General features: G+C 36.8%; 1 protein-coding gene across 1 annotated transcript in view; it reads right to left on the minus strand.

Moving 5' to 3' along the window:
- LOC150100677 (NEDD4-binding protein 2-like) overlaps window positions 1-17,171 on the minus strand; it is a 139,740-nt gene that overhangs the window by 118,412 nt on the left and 4,157 nt on the right. The window lies entirely within an intron of this gene.

Here is a 17,171-nt window from a genome sequence, read left to right on the forward strand (position 1 = left end):
TGGTTTGACATAACTGGTAATTAATTTACGGAATTAACAACGCATATAAAGTAAATTAATTAAAGATAACTTTAATGAATCACTTCTATATTTCGACAATGTCACATTGTCATCTTCAGGAACATAAAGATATCGTATGTGCACTACAGGAACTAACAAAGCAAATGAGGAAGAAATTAAGACACTAATTTTGTTCCTAAAGTCCTAATGGTGCCCTCTTGCGGGCTAATTTGGTAGTCTTGGCCGTTGGGCTGAAGTTCTCATAATGAAAGTCTCCCAAATTTGGGTGCATGAAACTGCCCCAAATTTGGGAGACTTTCATTATGAGAACTTCAGCCCAACGGCCAAGACTACCAAATTAGCCCGCAAGAGGGCACCATTAGGACTTTAGGAACAAAATTAGTGTCTTAATTTCTTCCTCATTTGCTTTGTTAGTTCCTGTAGTGCACATACCATATCTTTATGTTCCTGAAGATGACAATGTGACATTGTCGAAATATAGAAGTGATTCATTAAAGTTATCTTTAATTAATTTACTTTATATGCGTTGTTAATTCCGTAAATTAATTACCAGTTATGAGGGTGTGCTGAGAAGTTGTGATAATTACCATGAAGGAATTGAGGTAGAACCATGTAACTTACACATTTATTCTACATATTCTCCACGAAGTGTATAACATAACACGAAGTGTTATGTATGTTATACACTTCGTGTAGCAAGTGCATAACAACAAGTGTTATGCACTTGCTACAATGCTGCAGCATCATTTGCAATCCTCTGAGAAAAAAGGCTTTCCCTTGTTGCACAAACCAGTCTTCAGCTGCAGATGTGACTTCATCATTTGTGGTAAATTTTGTTCCTTTCAAGTGTTTCTTTAAATTTGGGAACAGGAAATAGTCAGATAGGAGCCAGGTCTGGCAAATAAGGTGGGAGGCACACATTGAATGCTATAGTTGTGTATTGTCTGCTGGGTTTCATGAGCGGTGTAAGCACATCCACTGTACTGCAAAAGCAACACAGCTCTGCTCGGTTTCCAGCAGCATTTTTACTTCTCATCCCCCTTCGATTCCTTCAGAGCTGTCGAATAAGCTGCTGCTGTAATAGTTTCACCTTTCTTGAAGTACCTGATAAGGATTACACCATTCATATCCCAAAAGACAATGGCAAGAACCTTCCCTGCTGACTTTTGGATTTGGAAATTCTTTAGCAATGGAGAACCTTGGTATCTCCATTTCACTGACTGCTGTTTGGTCTCTGGGTATTAGTGATGAAGGCATGTTTCAGCAACAGTCACAATATGAGCCAAAAAATTTGCACCTGATTTCTCAAAATGACCCAAAATCCCTTGAGACGACAGCACACATTCTCTCTTTTGGTCAGCATTCAAACATTTGGGGACCCACTTCACTGAGAGCTTCTGCATGCCCAGATGCTGGTGGATATCTCCAGACTCTTTGCAATGTTTTTGGCTGATATTCATCTATCATCAAGGAGCATAGCATGCACTGCATATTTGATCGCTGTGGAAGGTCTTTCTGATCTGGGGACATTCGTTGTCTCAGGATTGTCTCAGTTTTGAACTTGGCCAGCCATCTGGCAACTGTTGGATATGCTGAGGAACAGTCCCCTAAAGCAGTGTTTCTCAACTGCCAGGTTGCGGCCCGGTAGAGTGCCCTGGCATCAATTATACTGGGCCAGGAAAGGTTCTCCTGGAATTTGTCATTTTAGTTTTCTAAGCATTTATTGTCATGTTGTACCATCATTATGTATTTTGGTTTAAGCCAATAAGAATACAACTTAGTCAGCTAAATCCCAAATTCATAGCCCATCCTCATTCGTTCAATATCCAGGTAGATACCCAACAGGGTGCACCACAAGAAGGTGAGGATTGGACATTAGGTCAGAAGCCCTGGTCGGTTCTCCACATTCCATTAAAGGCTATGTGGAGGTCTCCTCTCAGTTATACAGCTTTGACCCTTAAGCATCCCCTATGCATTTTTCATGAATAAATATTTTATAGTGGAAATATTCTGAGGAGAATAATATTCGTGAATGTGTTGAAAAGCTCAGACCCAGAACGCCTAAATAACATCTGTGTAGCAAATGTTAGTGATCAAGCCACGTATTTTTAAACATGAAAGTATTATGAATGATCGAGAATTTTCAGACACTGAAATCTTTCAACATTCAGAAAGGAAATACCGCTGTTTATGACTGGTCATAAAAATTGCCTGCAAGCCGATTACAACAATGGGTGGCATATCATCTGTTCTCAAAACTGAACAAAATAATATGTTGCAAATGTCATTGACCAATCGGCAAGGAAGTATAAAAAAATTTTTTCCACTGAAACTGAAAATCAAGGTAGTCTGTATTCCGGTTCTCAAATCTAGTAATACTGAATGCTGTTTCTTTGCAAGTTCGCATTGCAATGCAAGTGCTTGTTTTGAAACGAGAGTGCCGCGATTTTTTAAAATGACTAAGCAACAAGGGACTTTGTTTAATTTTGGTATTAAGAAATCTCTTATTGAAGGTGTTTGTGATGTAATAAATAGTGATTCACCACCTCAAGCCTACAGAGCAAGCTCTAGGATGTACAAAAGGAGGGGAAAACTACCAGCACACAGAAGAAAAAGTCTGCATTTACTCGTAAGTACATGGACAGCTATTTAAAATTTGATTTCATACAATGCCCTCACACTGACCAATTGCAATGACATCAATATATCATTTGTGATACTGTTCTGGGAAATGAAGCTTTGAAGCCACTGAAACTTACTCGACACCTAAACACAAAGCATTCTGATCTAGTTAACAAATCCATTGAGTTCTTTATTTGTAAAAGAGATGCACTTAAAATAGAAAATAAAATTCCTTCAACCATTGACACCTCGCTTCTGAACGGCATCCTATTTAATATCATTACAGATAGCTAAATGTAAAAAACCATATTCCATTGGTGAAGAACTCATTAAGCCTTCTTTGATTGCTGCTTGTAATGAAGTATTAGGGCCAGTCTGCAGCAAGTAAAATGAAAGACATCCCATTGTCAAATGATAAAGTTGAAAGGCAGATGATACAGAAATGCAACTCACTGAAAAAAAAAAAAAATTTAATTGTTTGCATTACAACTGGACGAATCTACAGATATTCAAAACAGCATTTTACTTACGTACGTACGATATATTGACCATGATGAAAGTAACATGAAGGAAAACATTTTAGGTGTTTCTTAATTACCTACGCACACTACCAGCAGTGAAATTTTCAAAGTTTTAAATGATTTCACTGGAGAGAGAGAGAGAGAAAGAGAGAGGGGTCTCAAATGGAAAAATTGTGCTGGAGTTTGTACTGATGGCGCTGCCTGTCTTCATTCATAGTGTATAAGTACATATATGTGTATTTTCATAAATATATAAACTACTCATGGTCTATCTATATACGGGGGGGGGGGGGGGGGAATGGAGTCTGGAATGTTCTGATAAACACATAGAACAAAAATATTAAAGCAACTGATATAACCACAAGAAAGAACATACTAGTAGCAAGATTATGAAGATAACATGTTCATATATTCTTATATCCTCGTACGTTCTTTCTTGTGGTTATATATCAGTTGCTTTAATATCATTTTTGTTCTAAGTGTTAATTAGAACTTCCCAGACCGCTCCTCGTATACATATAATTATATAAACCGCAATTGCTTATTTATGTAAGTATAGTACTTCACTTATTTCTTTTTTAATCTCACATTATTCTGTGTAATTAAAAAAGAGTGAAATATATAAAAGCACTGGAACTAGACTGCGATGCGCATCACAAGGGTGTGCTGAAAAGCTGTGATAATCACCATGAAGGAATTGGAGTAGAACCATGTCCTCCTAGGTGTTCATCAGAACTTTTCAGCCCCCCTCCCCTTGTACATCACACTGTACCATTTACTGGTCTCACTTCCTATTGGCTGTTCCTGTGTTTATACCCTGATTTCAAAATAACAATTCCTGGAGGTTTTTTTTTTTTTTTTTTTTTTATCATCTTACAATGACTATAATAATACACCAAAACAAAATTCTGAATTATTAAATTCATGCATATGTAAATTTGGCATTAGATAGTCAACATGTTTCAAGTTAAGTTGCAATTAAAACATGATTTTTTGTCAATAAACTGTTTATTTTACTCTTTCAAATGATCTAGTTGCTTGACTTGAACTGCACCGGTGTCCAAACGCTAAGTACAAACTACATTTTTACCTGTATGTGAAAAAAAAATTTATGACTACAGCCACATGTGGAGATTTATTGCCAGCATACTAATAAATTATATTATATACACAAAAAATGTGTTATACATTTTGTACAAATTAAATTGCAATACGTTTTTGGAAAAATTACAAATTTCCAAATGACGCAGTTAAGGAATTAATGTACAGTGCTTAAAGAAAACTATGTGGAGAGACATTTCAGTATACAGAATATGTCCACCCTGAAATGCTCTCATAATGTTGTACCATACTTAGCACCAAGTGATTCAGGAGTTCTTGAGGCAAACTGGACTACTCCTCCTTCAGGGCAAGGATAACTCTAGAAAACAAACCTTGTTTGTAACTATAACACTTTTTTTTTAATGTTAGTCAAGTGAGTTTTAATTTATCGTCCCACATGTTTCACTGATTTTTGCTATTGGCATCTTCAGGAAATACAATTGGTAAGCTATATGAAGGTAACAGACTAGGTTTTAACTGACAGTTCTAATTCATACAAAATTAGTATTGTGCAAGACAATGCACGTGTCTCAGGAACATGATTTATTTGTTACGAGACATAATATAATTGGCATGAAAGTTCATTTCTTTGATGTTTAGTGATCTAATTAAAGCTTTCCAAATTTCCGGTAGGATTAGACCTTGATTCTTATTTAGGTTTCCTGTTGAACGGGCGACCGTAGCAGCCTCCTTGAAGGTTCTGGAATGGTAGTTCTCTTCTATATAGGACATATGACTCTTATCCCACTCAATGAGATGGTTGGTAGAGGCAAAGTGGCAAGAAAGGCCTGAAATATCTTGTCTGTTGTTTCTGACATATCCTATGTGCTTCTTCTGTCTCGTTTCAAAGCTTCTAGAGGTCTGACCAACGTAACTAACACCACAGGAGCAAAGTATATTATATACTCCAGAGTACTTGTAGAATGGATGAGGGTCTTTCGGTGATCTTAAAAATTTCCGAATAGAATTGACCGGCTTGAATGCTACTCTAATATTGGTGGTTTTAGAAGGATAGCCAATTTTTTGGAAATGCTGCTGACAAATGGAATACTTATAGTACTGATGTATTGGGTGTCATCACATTGTCTTTGTGGTATATCCGAAAAGAGAATCTTGTTGCAGAGTCTTTTTGGATAACCATTTAAGGATAGCTCTCTGGATATTGTAGTTAATTCTTTTTGTAAGTCATCTTGGTCTATTGTGTAATGTATAGCTCTTTTCTTAAGCATATGGATAATGCTAAGTATCTGGGATATATGATGTGATGAGTTGAAATGGAGGTAACGTCCAGTATTCATAAGTTTTCTATACACAGACAGGTTGATACTGTTATTGGTTTTGTTTCTTTATTAGGATGTCTAGGAATGGAAGTTTTTCATCTTTTTTTCAATTTCTAATGTGAATTTGATGGTATGGTGGAAACTATTGATTTGGTTGAGATAATCCATTAGTTCTTCTTTCGTATGATTCCAAATGATAAAGATGTCATCAACGTATCAGTACCAAGTTTTCGGTTTTGGGGTAATTTGAGATAAGATTTTTTTTTTTTTCCCCCTCTAGAAAACAAACAAGGTTTGTTTTCTAGAGGGGGAATTTTGAGCAGCAATGCATCTCCCTATTGTGTCCCAAACATGTTGAGATCTGAGGAGCATGCTGGCCACTAGATTTGATTAATACCCTCGTTCTCCAGAAGTATTTCCACTGATCATGTACGACGTGGTGTGGTACTGTCATATACAAAAATGAATTATTTGCCTACAGCACCACAGAACAATCAAACATGACATTAAAGAACTTTGTTGCAATATCGTTCATCAGTCATCTACACGTCCCTTTTTCCAGCACTTGTAGATCAGTGCATCCATTAAGTATAATGCCTTCCCCATACCATGATCCAAGCAGTGCCATTTCTCACTATGGTAAGCAGTACAATAGTGATTCATGCCAGATCAAGTGTTGTCTAGAATTGGAGGAAAGACTAAAATAACTCTCATCTGTAAAGAGTACATTAGCCCATTGGTGTCTTGTAGAATTTTTATGGATACAGTACCACTGAAAACATGCTCTACAATGAGCTGTGGATAAAGGAAAGCAGACTGCAGGCCTCTGGGTGTATAGGCCTACTTATCACAGATGTCTTGCCACAGTTTTTCAAGCTTTCTGTGTACTTGAGTATGAATGGAGACAACTTGCAAGCTGACCTGCCATGGTGCATCAATAACATTTTGCTGTTATAAATAAAAAATCTGTCTTCATGCTCTGTGGTAGAATGAGGAGCAATCTCTTAGAAAACATCTGGAATACATTCCATTGATTTGAAACACTGCCCACAGCCTGGATACAACACTGTGTGAGATTCCAAACTCTCTGGATGAGGGGAAGCAGTAATTCTGTGACCTTCTTCAAGCTTTCCAATAATTCTTCCCCGCATACCATCCAGATGTCTTTGAGACATTACAAGACATCCAAGTATGCAACTTAATTCCTTCACAATAAGCGCTTCCTTCAAACACAATTCACTTAGCGCAGCCTTTTATTCTGCTAAGTGCTACCACGTGACCCATTTTCACATAATTCAAAAACTTGAATATGTACCTGCTTTCTACTCAAAATTATCAGTTATATAAACTTCCACAAGTTGATTTGTCTGAATTTGCAATTGTACTCTTCAGATATAGTGTTCATCTAGTGTTCATCCTTACGTTTTGGACACCATTGTATTAACTGAATATGTTTACACTGACCTATAAAGATAGGCATAGATAGATAGACAAATGTTTTAGCTTATGTCTATCTATATATACCAGTGTATGAAACAATTTCTTATTGTTAAAGCATTGCTCAAGAATTACTAAGACAGATCTTTGCTGTCTCAAAATGTTGTATTATTGCTATAAATCAGTTCTCACAGAGTGCAAACTTGTCAGAAAACTAAGGAAATAATTTGTAACATCAGAAAGTTTTCTATGGTGAATTTCTATTAGAATTGCTCATTAAATTTGTGCTTGATGATGGTATTCACTACTTCAAGCAGCGAATGAAAATTAATGATGTGACAAGCTGAAATTTGCAGAAAGGAGTGGTGAGCAGGGTTGTAGTAATTAGCTGTAAATCCTCCTCAGTGGGGAGGGGGGGGAAGGACTCAATACGTCTTAGGTTAGATGGATGAGGGGATATGATGAAGAAACTGCAATTGAGAAGAAACAGAAAAGAAAAGAGATGGTAGTGCCCACAGGAACAAATGATTTAAGTAATGACAAGAAAAGTGATAGGAATCAGAAAGTAAAAACTGGTAGTCTATTACTGAGATATAATAGTAATGAGTTAAGAATGAGGGCTATGATACATGATGATTCGATGCATAGGCTGTGCAAGAAATGGGAATGAGTTTTTGAATGTATGAAGTGAGTCTGATAGTAAAAAAGAGTTATATAAGAGGTCCTGGCTACTTTTAAAGGATTTGGGATCTGAAGCCTGGAGAAATTATTTCTTGCTGACGAGACCTAATTCAAGTCAGGCCTTATCGTGGGAGGAACAGAGATAACATGTATATGAGGATGTGTGTCAGTTCAGCAAAAGTATGCAAACATGATTATGATATGAATGCCAATGAGAATAGTTATGAATCTGGTGAAGCAAGTGGGCATGTACACTTTGGATTCAGACTTTCTGAGTGTGGGGGGGGGGGGGAAGAAAGAGAAAGCTGTTCAACTAGACCAGTGATGGCAAAACCCTCAAGTGTGTCAGCACTGACACACTTGAGGGTTTCAGGTAACACACCTTGGATGCTAAAAAATATTGGTATTCTGATGAAAAAACTGTGTAAGATCGCTCTCAGTTAAGGCGAAGGTAGGTTTGTTCATTGAAAGAACTTTCTACCAGTACTCAGCAACAGAAAAGTCATTAAATGTAATGTAAGTTTGATACATTACATTTAATAATAATAATACATTAATAATATGAATTCATAGATTTTATATCAATCTCCTATTAAATAAATAGCCTAATATGATATGTATACGTCACCATCTATGATTATGTAGTTACATTTATAATGCATGTATGCAAGTAGCACATCAACAATGTTAATATTAAAAAAAAAAAAGTTTGACACACCTGGGTAAAAAGGTTCACCATCACTGAACTAGACCAAGCAGACTGTAGATATATATATACAAAAAAAGCCAGGAGATTACTTTTGCCTATAAACAAATGCCAGGGATATTAAAATCAAGGTGTTCTTATAGTCAATGAGAAAAGTCTCAATGACTATGTTATTGTTGATAGTGATGTTTTCTCCCTGGTGCAGGACACCAGAGTACACAGAGGAGTTGAAATTGGAAGTGATCACCATTTAGGCCTTGGTGATTTTGCTATAGCCTATGATTGTTGGCATTAATAAAACCTGCCTCTCAATCAGATAAAGTACATGATAATGAATGTAAAGGGTAAATTATAATAGACAATTTTAAATTATATTCTGGATTTAGGGGTGCTTAAGGGTCAAAGCTATATAACTGAGAGCAGACCTCCACATAACCTCTAAAGCAGTATTTCCCAACTTTTTTGGATCATGCCCCACCTGAACGCCTCAAAGATTTTGATGTCCCCCCCCCCTCGCCGACAATGGTGGGGCATGATCCAGAAAACGTTGGGAAATACTGTTTTAGAGGTTATGTGGAGGTCTGCAACCTTATTTTCTAATTGTCCCCCTGGCATATGCCCCATGTTGAGAAAACACTACTCTAAAGGAATGCAGAAAACCGATCAGGGCTTCTGACCTAATGTCCAATCCTCACCTTCTCCTGGTGCACCCTGTTAGGTATCTACCTGGATAATGAACGAATGAGGATGGGCTGGGAATGCGAGATTTAGCTCACCAAATTGTATTCTTATTGGCTTAAACCAAAATAAAAAATGATGGTACAACATGACACAATTTCATGCTGCCTGGAACGTCGCCCAGTTAAAAAAGGCCCCCGTTGCTTTCGCCAGGGAACCAGGGCAAACAGTGAAAAGTCAGCTACTGGAACAAATCCTAAAATCCACCCCAGCTCAACATCACCAGAGTTCAAGATCGGTACTATCAACATAAGAAGCCTGAATGGAAAAGAAATGCAGCTAGCTGAGGAATTAGATAAGTACCAGATTGACATAATAGGTGTGACTGAAACAAAAGAGACAAAAACTGGCGAGATCTTTCTGAGCAATAAATACAAAATGCTATATTCAGACAATGACAATCAAGGAAAAGAAGGAGTAGCCATAGTATTCAACACTAAATACGAGGCTAATCTTCTTGAATGGCAGGCAATCTCAAGTAGAGTGATGTGGGCAAATATAAGAATGGGGAACTGAACAATGAGACCTATTTGTGCCTATGGTCCCACAGAAGGCTCTACTAAGGTAGAAGTGGAGAAAGTTTTTGAGGCTTTAGAGAAAGCAACTGACACAATGAAAAAGGAAAAGTTGGTCCTTGTTAGGGATCTAAATAGCAGAGTAGGAAATGATTGTCAGACACAAAAATATACTGGGAAAATTTGAAGAAAGGAGCAAAGCTAATAATAATGGCAAATACATGTTGGATTTCTGCTCAGGACATCGACTGGTTATTACTAACACAATGTTCCAACATAAAAATGTGCACAAATTCACATGGAGAGAAGAGGCAAGGAATAAGAAAAGTCTCGTTGACTATGTTATTGTTGATAGTGATGTTTCCTCCCTGGTGCAGGGACACCAGAGTATACAGAGGAGTTGAAATTGGAAGTGATTATCATTTAGTCCTGATTAGGATAAAATTGATATTGAAAAGAAGAACATGTAAGAAACTTTTAAAGTGAATAAAAGTTGAGCAGCTCTCAGATGTGAACTGTAGACTAAAATACACAAACATTATTCAAGAAAAAATGAAAGAGTTTTTTCAACTCTTTCATTTCCAACTGTTTCTAGGAACCAAATCTCCAAGGTTTGGTTTCTGGACACAGGAACCAAACCTTGGAGATTTGGTTCTTGTTCTGTTGGAGATCTGGCAAGCCCTGAAGAAAACACTGACTGATTCAGCCAGAGAGGCATGTGGTGAGGTTGTTTGTAAGGATAGAAAAATCAGAACTTCATGGTGAACACAGGAAGTTAAAGAGGCAGTGAAAGAAAAAGAAGAAAGCATATCAAAAGTTCCTGGCAAATAAGTCAGCTTGTGCTCTTAGAGAATACAGAGACAAATGTAAGAAAGCTAAACACTGTGAAAACTAGCTAAACAAAAGTCATGGGAGGACTTTAGTAAGAACATAGAAAATAAATATCAAGAAGGTGACACGATATTCTGTAGGTTCTTGAAGAAGCTTAGAAATGGAGGAAAGAGTGCTGTAAAAGGACTAAGAGATGACAAAGGTGACATGAAAACAGGAGAAAAAGTTATCCTTGAAGTATGGAGTAATTACTTTGAAAAATTGCTAAATGAAACAAGCAATGATGACAGCACAGTGGTAAAAAACACTGACCAGGCATGCAGTCAGGAATACATATCCATACTTGAAGTAGAAAAAGCCATCAAAAGCCTGAAATGTGGAAAGTAGATGATATTTGATCAGAAATGCTCAAATATAGAGGTATAAAAGTGTTACAGTGGCTGCACTGCACAGTTCAGAAAACCTGGAAAGAGGGATGAATTCCCGATGATTGGGGTAGAGCTCTCATAGTACCCATATATAAAAAGGGAAATAAAACTGAATGTGAGAATTACAGAGGTATTTCCCTACTGAGTGTTCCTGGCAAGATCTATGTAAGTATACTTGAGAAACGGTTGAGAAGAATTGTGGAAGAAAAGCTTGGTGAAAAACAAGCTGGATTCAGGCCAAATAGAGGCTGTCAGGATCAGATCTTCACTTTACGACAAATAGTCGAGAAAGCATGGGAATATAACAGAGATCTGAATTTAAGTTTTGTCGATTTGGAAAAGGTATATGACAAGGTGCCAAGAGAGAAGCTATTCAATACGCTACAGTTATATGGTGTCAATGGGGCATTATATCAAGCAATACTTAGTCTTTGTTTGAGTTGTAAGTCAGCAGTTAAAATTGAAGGAAGTACAGGAAGATGGTTTAATGTTAAATCTGGTATGAGACAAGGATGTACATTATCCCCTCTGTTATTCATTATCTATATGGATCACATTATGAAGGAAAGTGGTATTAAACCTGATATCAAAATTGAATATCAAGTTTATCTCAGCTCTTTGCTTTATGAGGATGATGTTATATTTCTAAATAAATCCGCTACAAAATTCTCTGACTAAAGTGAATAACTGTTGTAATAGATATGGTATGAAGGTCAGCATTAAACAGCCAGACAATGAAAATAGACAGAAACATTGAAAATATCAACTGTGTTGTGAATAGAGAACCTATAGAACAAGTAAAACATTTCAGATACTTAGGCACGATTTTTAGTGAAGATGGTAAATTAAATATAGAAATAGACAACAGAACCACCAAAGCGGGGATGGTAGGAAGTCAATTGAATAAATTAATATGGAATAAGAGAGAAATTAGCCAAAACACTAAATTAGCTGTATACAAGACAGTGTTCAAGCTGATTTTAACTTATGGATCTGAGAACTGGCTCAGAAGTAAAACACTTGACAAGACTAGAGACTGCAGAAATGAGAGGCCTGAGAAAGATTAGGAGCATGAACAGATGGCATCGTTGGCAATATCAAGTTAAAAACGAGGATATTAGGAAAGAACTCAACATTGTCAGCATCCAGGAATGCGTTCTCTGCCAGGTTGGCCAGAAAAAGACCCAGAGGAAGACCAAACTATAGATGGATTGATACAGTAAAAAGTTCCTTAGAAGATAGAAATATAAGAGCTGATAATGTTTGAGTCTTGACAGGTAACAGACTGATATGGAGGAAAATTGTAGATAGGAAGTTGGTAATGATGTAGTTTTTCATGTAGTACTATCATATCCTGTACACCTCTTGAGGGTATATATATCAGGAATTTGATGATGATGATTCTGGTTTTAATCCCATATACAACTAAGCAAACAAAGCTTGCATATCTTCCTGACTAAGCTACTTGTGCACAGGGCCTTTTAATTTCCGATCAATTGCCTTAGTATCCCATAATGCAAAGCACACTTTCTTTCAGATATGTATATTGCCAGGCATCATGAGAAGGATCACCACAGTGGTTTTAGTGAAAGCTAGACTTAGAAACAACTGAGGTTAAATCAATGCAGAAGTCATACATTTTCCATACAAAAGTAGTAAAACGGTATATCACAATATTTTTAAAACACTCTGGATTAGAGATTGTAGAAAGAATTTTCAGTTTATTACTATTATTATCCCAAGACCATATAGAGTCAAAGAATCATCTAGGAGATCCCTTTGTCATACACACAGCTCATCATATCTTGCCTTAAACACATTCACATTCTCTGTACACGCATTCCAATAATTCACAACACTGCATGCAAAAAACTGCTTCTCAATCCCTTGTTCACATCCTCCTTATACCGCTTCCAGGGATGATCTCTTGTTCTCCCCTGATCTCCCACCATTTTATGAAAAACCTCTTCAACATTGCTCCTATAATAACCTCTTACCAACTTGTACATCTCTATAATATCACCCCTCATCCTTCTATCCACTAAATTCTGTAAATTGCATCTTCTCAACCTTTCTTCATATTCAACATTCCAGAGATCATAAACTACTTTAGTCAATGACCTCTGGATCCTTTCCAACATCCTTTTGAAAACCAGGTGACCAAATCTGTGCACAGTAGTCCATATGTCACCCAATCAAGGCCTTATACAATGGAACAAAATCCTTACTTCTAGAAATCAGTGTCCTCCACATCATTCCCAGAATTTGTTGTATTGTCCTCACAATTTTGGAAACGTGTCCTCTAAATTTTAGATCCTTATCCACCACACCCCAAGATTTCTTATTTCCTCTACCTCCAACAATATATCTCCAAGTGTAAATTCTATATCCCATGTTTTTTCCCACAAATTTTAAAATCTGCAAACATTGAACTAGCATCCCCACTCCTGTGCCCATTCACTCAATCTATTTAAGTCTTCTTGAATAGATTGAGTAGAACATCTGCTCTACTCCTCATAGTTCATCCCAACTTTGCATCATCTGCAAACAACTAAATATTCCCATCCAAATCTTCCCCAATATCATTAACATTCAGCTCAAACAACAACACCCCTAAAAGAGATCCCTGAGGCACACCACTAGTAACTTTCCTCTTTCAGGATATTGCCCCCCCCCCCAATACAAAACTTGCTGATATCTATCAGATAGCCAATTTCTAATCCAATGCACTAGGCTAATATCCAATCCCATCCACTCTAGTTTGATTATCAACTAATTTACTTGATAACAATTGGTTATCAAGTAAATTTGGTACAAGAGTGAGAACAGAGAAAATATTTGTTGGAAATGTTTTGTAAGTGAATATGTAAGAAATGCGAGTCACAAAAGAATGAAATGACTGATAATAAGGATATAAGGCAGGATTGTCAAGGTGTTGTGGAGAATGTAGCAGAAGCGAGTGATAGTGCACAAAATACGAATGAGAGTCTGAAGGAAGTGATGTAGATGATGAGATGCCAGCATAGAAAGAAACTGCACGCTTATGCAGACTTCTTCACAGGGCAAAATGTGAGCTCAAGAGATAATTGGCATGCAGTTCAGAAGGACGGACCATGAATGAAAGAAAGAGTGAATGGAAAAAGCATAAAAGTGTGAGAGACTGGGAGAAATGAGATAGCATTGTTAGCTTTAAGTATGCAGAAGAGCGGAGTGAATGAGTTTATTGTATTGGCTGGCACAAATGATTTGAAAGGTGAGAAATATGCAATGAGATAAGGTATGAAAGAGTTGTTAGTGAAAGTGAAAATGAAGAGCAAGAAAGTAAAGATTGTAAGTCTGCTGCCACAGTATGATAAGACAGAACTGAGAAGGACCATGATTGCCAATGAGAAAATTGTGCAGGTGGAATGGTGTGCAGTTTATTGATATATGGAGTGAATTTGATGGGTAAAAGGACTTATATATGTCTGACGGACTCCATTTAAATGGTTTTGGAGTTAGATGTTTGGAGAAAGTGTTGTTTAGTGAGTGTGTTAATGCAAAACCAGAGGAACTAGAGATATTAGGGAGGATGAAATCAAGCATATATCTGGCCGACCCTGTGATAAACGAGCATGAGTACAGTAATGATTATGCAATACCAAATGGGATTTCATAGGTCTCCGATTTAAATGGGTTGGTAATGACATTACACAAGGGTAACAATGGATACAAGGCATGCTGAAATGCATGCACATGAATGCAAGAAGTATCAGGAATAAGGGTGTGGAGATTTTGACATTGATAAGCTCGTCTTGGCCAAAAATTATAAGCATCAGTGAGACCTGGTTGAACTGAAAATTATATAGTTACAGGGATAAAATGTAAAGGGTATTGTATTTTCAGAGAAGATAGAAGAAAGAGAACAGGAGGTGGGATATTGCTGATGATAGCTGCAGAATTACAGCCAACAAAATTAGAAGTTAAAGAGGATATTAGGCCTGAGTGAGATGGTTCATTTCAGGCTGTCTGGTGTGAGATAGAGGCAAATAGAACAAAATACACTGTTGGGTGCTACTACAGACCAGGGGTTCCACAGGAAGATGTAGATGCCATGTATCGGCAAATTACCACAATGAGTATAGGCCAAACAATTATTATGGGAGACTAACAATTATTATGGGAGAGAGAAAAGGGGGCATACAAGATAGAAATAGGATTTATACAGTTGCTAAGGGATAATTACATGAAACAACATGCGACAGAGGGACAAGGGGTTTGAGGGTGTTGGATCTGATAACAGCATTAGAATATGTATCCATAACCAAGGTAGACACTCTGTCTCCAATTGGGAAGACTGACCATGCAGCAGTGGTGGCTAGTGAAAATTTTAAGTGGGAGTGCTGCATATACAAAATACAAAATAAAAAAATTCTTTTTTTCCTAATCAGTAATCAATTTATTAATAAATAAATTTACATATTAAAAAATTAAAATATTTCACCCTTACCACGAACACACACCAATAATAAAAGTTTTTCGTATCTTACAGAAATAATGCCTGCAAGCATAATTTATCTGTAGCAACACTGCTCAATCGAGCAGTTCAAATTCAGTTGTAACGTGCAGTGACAAGCACAAGCGAATATCGGCGAGTCTAGCTGCAATTGGCCAAACGCAATAATTCTGACACTGTGTTAGATCGCAGTGCATTTGTTTTGTGTAACAATAATTGAAAAAATATATATAATTCTTTTCATATTTTCAACAGTGACACTTGTCATAATTCAGACTTGTATCTATAATAAATAAATACATTATTTTAGCAGAATAAAATAAGATTTACAAAAAATTCACCCTCACCACGAATGCGTACCAATAACAAGTTTCATATCTCACAGAAATAATGCCTGCAAGCATACAATTTATCTGTAGCGACACTGCTCAAAAGAGCAGTTCAGATTCAGTTGTTACATGCAGTGACAAGCACAAGCGAATATCGGTGAGTCGAGCTGCAATTGGCTGAACATGATAATTCCGACACTGCATTAGATCACAGTGCATTTATTTAGTAATCTAAAGCGTTAATCGAACAATTCCAATTATTAACTATTCAATCAATGTAGAAACATAAGCTGTAACCTTTAACATGTTGTATTGCATTTATATATTAATATATATTAATATATATTGCATTTATACAAAATTTAAGTTTTTAATTTTTTCCTTGGGGGCGCTGCAGTGTCACAATGCTTATGTATAAGCCGCCACTGCCATGTAGTCATGCTCTGAGAAGTTGCAAAACATATGGAGTTCTCTGTCAAGAAGAGGTTTATGTTAAACTATAAGGCTGGTGATTATGAGAGACTCAGGAGTCATCTTGGAACAGTGCCATGGCTTGAGAAGCTATAAGGAAAGAATGTAAGTAGTGCATGGAAAGTGGTCAGAGATTGCTTGAGTAGCAGTATCAGACTGTATACCCAAGGTCAGAAGGATAAACTAAGTTGGAATTAAGTGAATGTGTAGGGATATAAAGCAAGAGCTGCAAAAAAAAAGAAAGCATTGTGGAGAAAATATAAAGAAAAAAGTGATCAATATACTCATGAGTAGTACAAAGTGAAAGCAAGAAAGATGACTAGTATGGTAAGGAAGGCCAAAATAAACCGAAAAGAGTTTTTTTTTTTTGGTATGTAGCGAATAAGAGGAAAAACAACTTTAAACAATGCTCATGGTAAGAAGGTGACTGAACCAAAAGAAATAGTTGAGTTGCAGAATGATCGTTTTGCAAAGGTGTATCCATTCAGGTAGTGATTTTACAGCTGCTGACGTTAGAAAGATGAATATCAACATTGAGGTAGATGAACAGGAGGTGTTCAGCATATTAAAAATACAAATGTGAACACACTATCATAGTGTATCCATTCCCTTTATCCAACTCGGTCATAACATTGTTATAAAATATGAACAAATTGCTAAAACATGAACCCTTCCTTTAGTAAACCCATGCTGCTCCTTGCAGAGTATAGCTTGTTTGTCTACCCATTTCTGTATGCGAGTTCTTACTAACTTCTCTAAAATCTTGACTACCACACCAGATATGCTGATAGGTCAATAGTTAGACACATCAGTTTTTGCACTGCCATTGTACAATGGAACTATCATTCCTGAGCTGAAACTCAAGTTATAAAGAAACATGCGAAAGGCCTAGCCAATTCAGCTGAATACTCCTTTAGCAAACAGGCTGATATTCCAATAGCTAATGAGATTGTTAATTGAACAATCTCGTTAGATTCCGACACTTGAGTACCATC

This window comes from Typopeltis vanoorti, chromosome 12, assembly GCF_054136105.1.
Source record: "Typopeltis vanoorti isolate ZY-2024b chromosome 12, IOZ_Tvanoo_1.0, whole genome shotgun sequence".
Classification (NCBI taxonomy): Eukaryota; Metazoa; Arthropoda; class Arachnida; order Uropygi; family Thelyphonidae; genus Typopeltis; species Typopeltis vanoorti.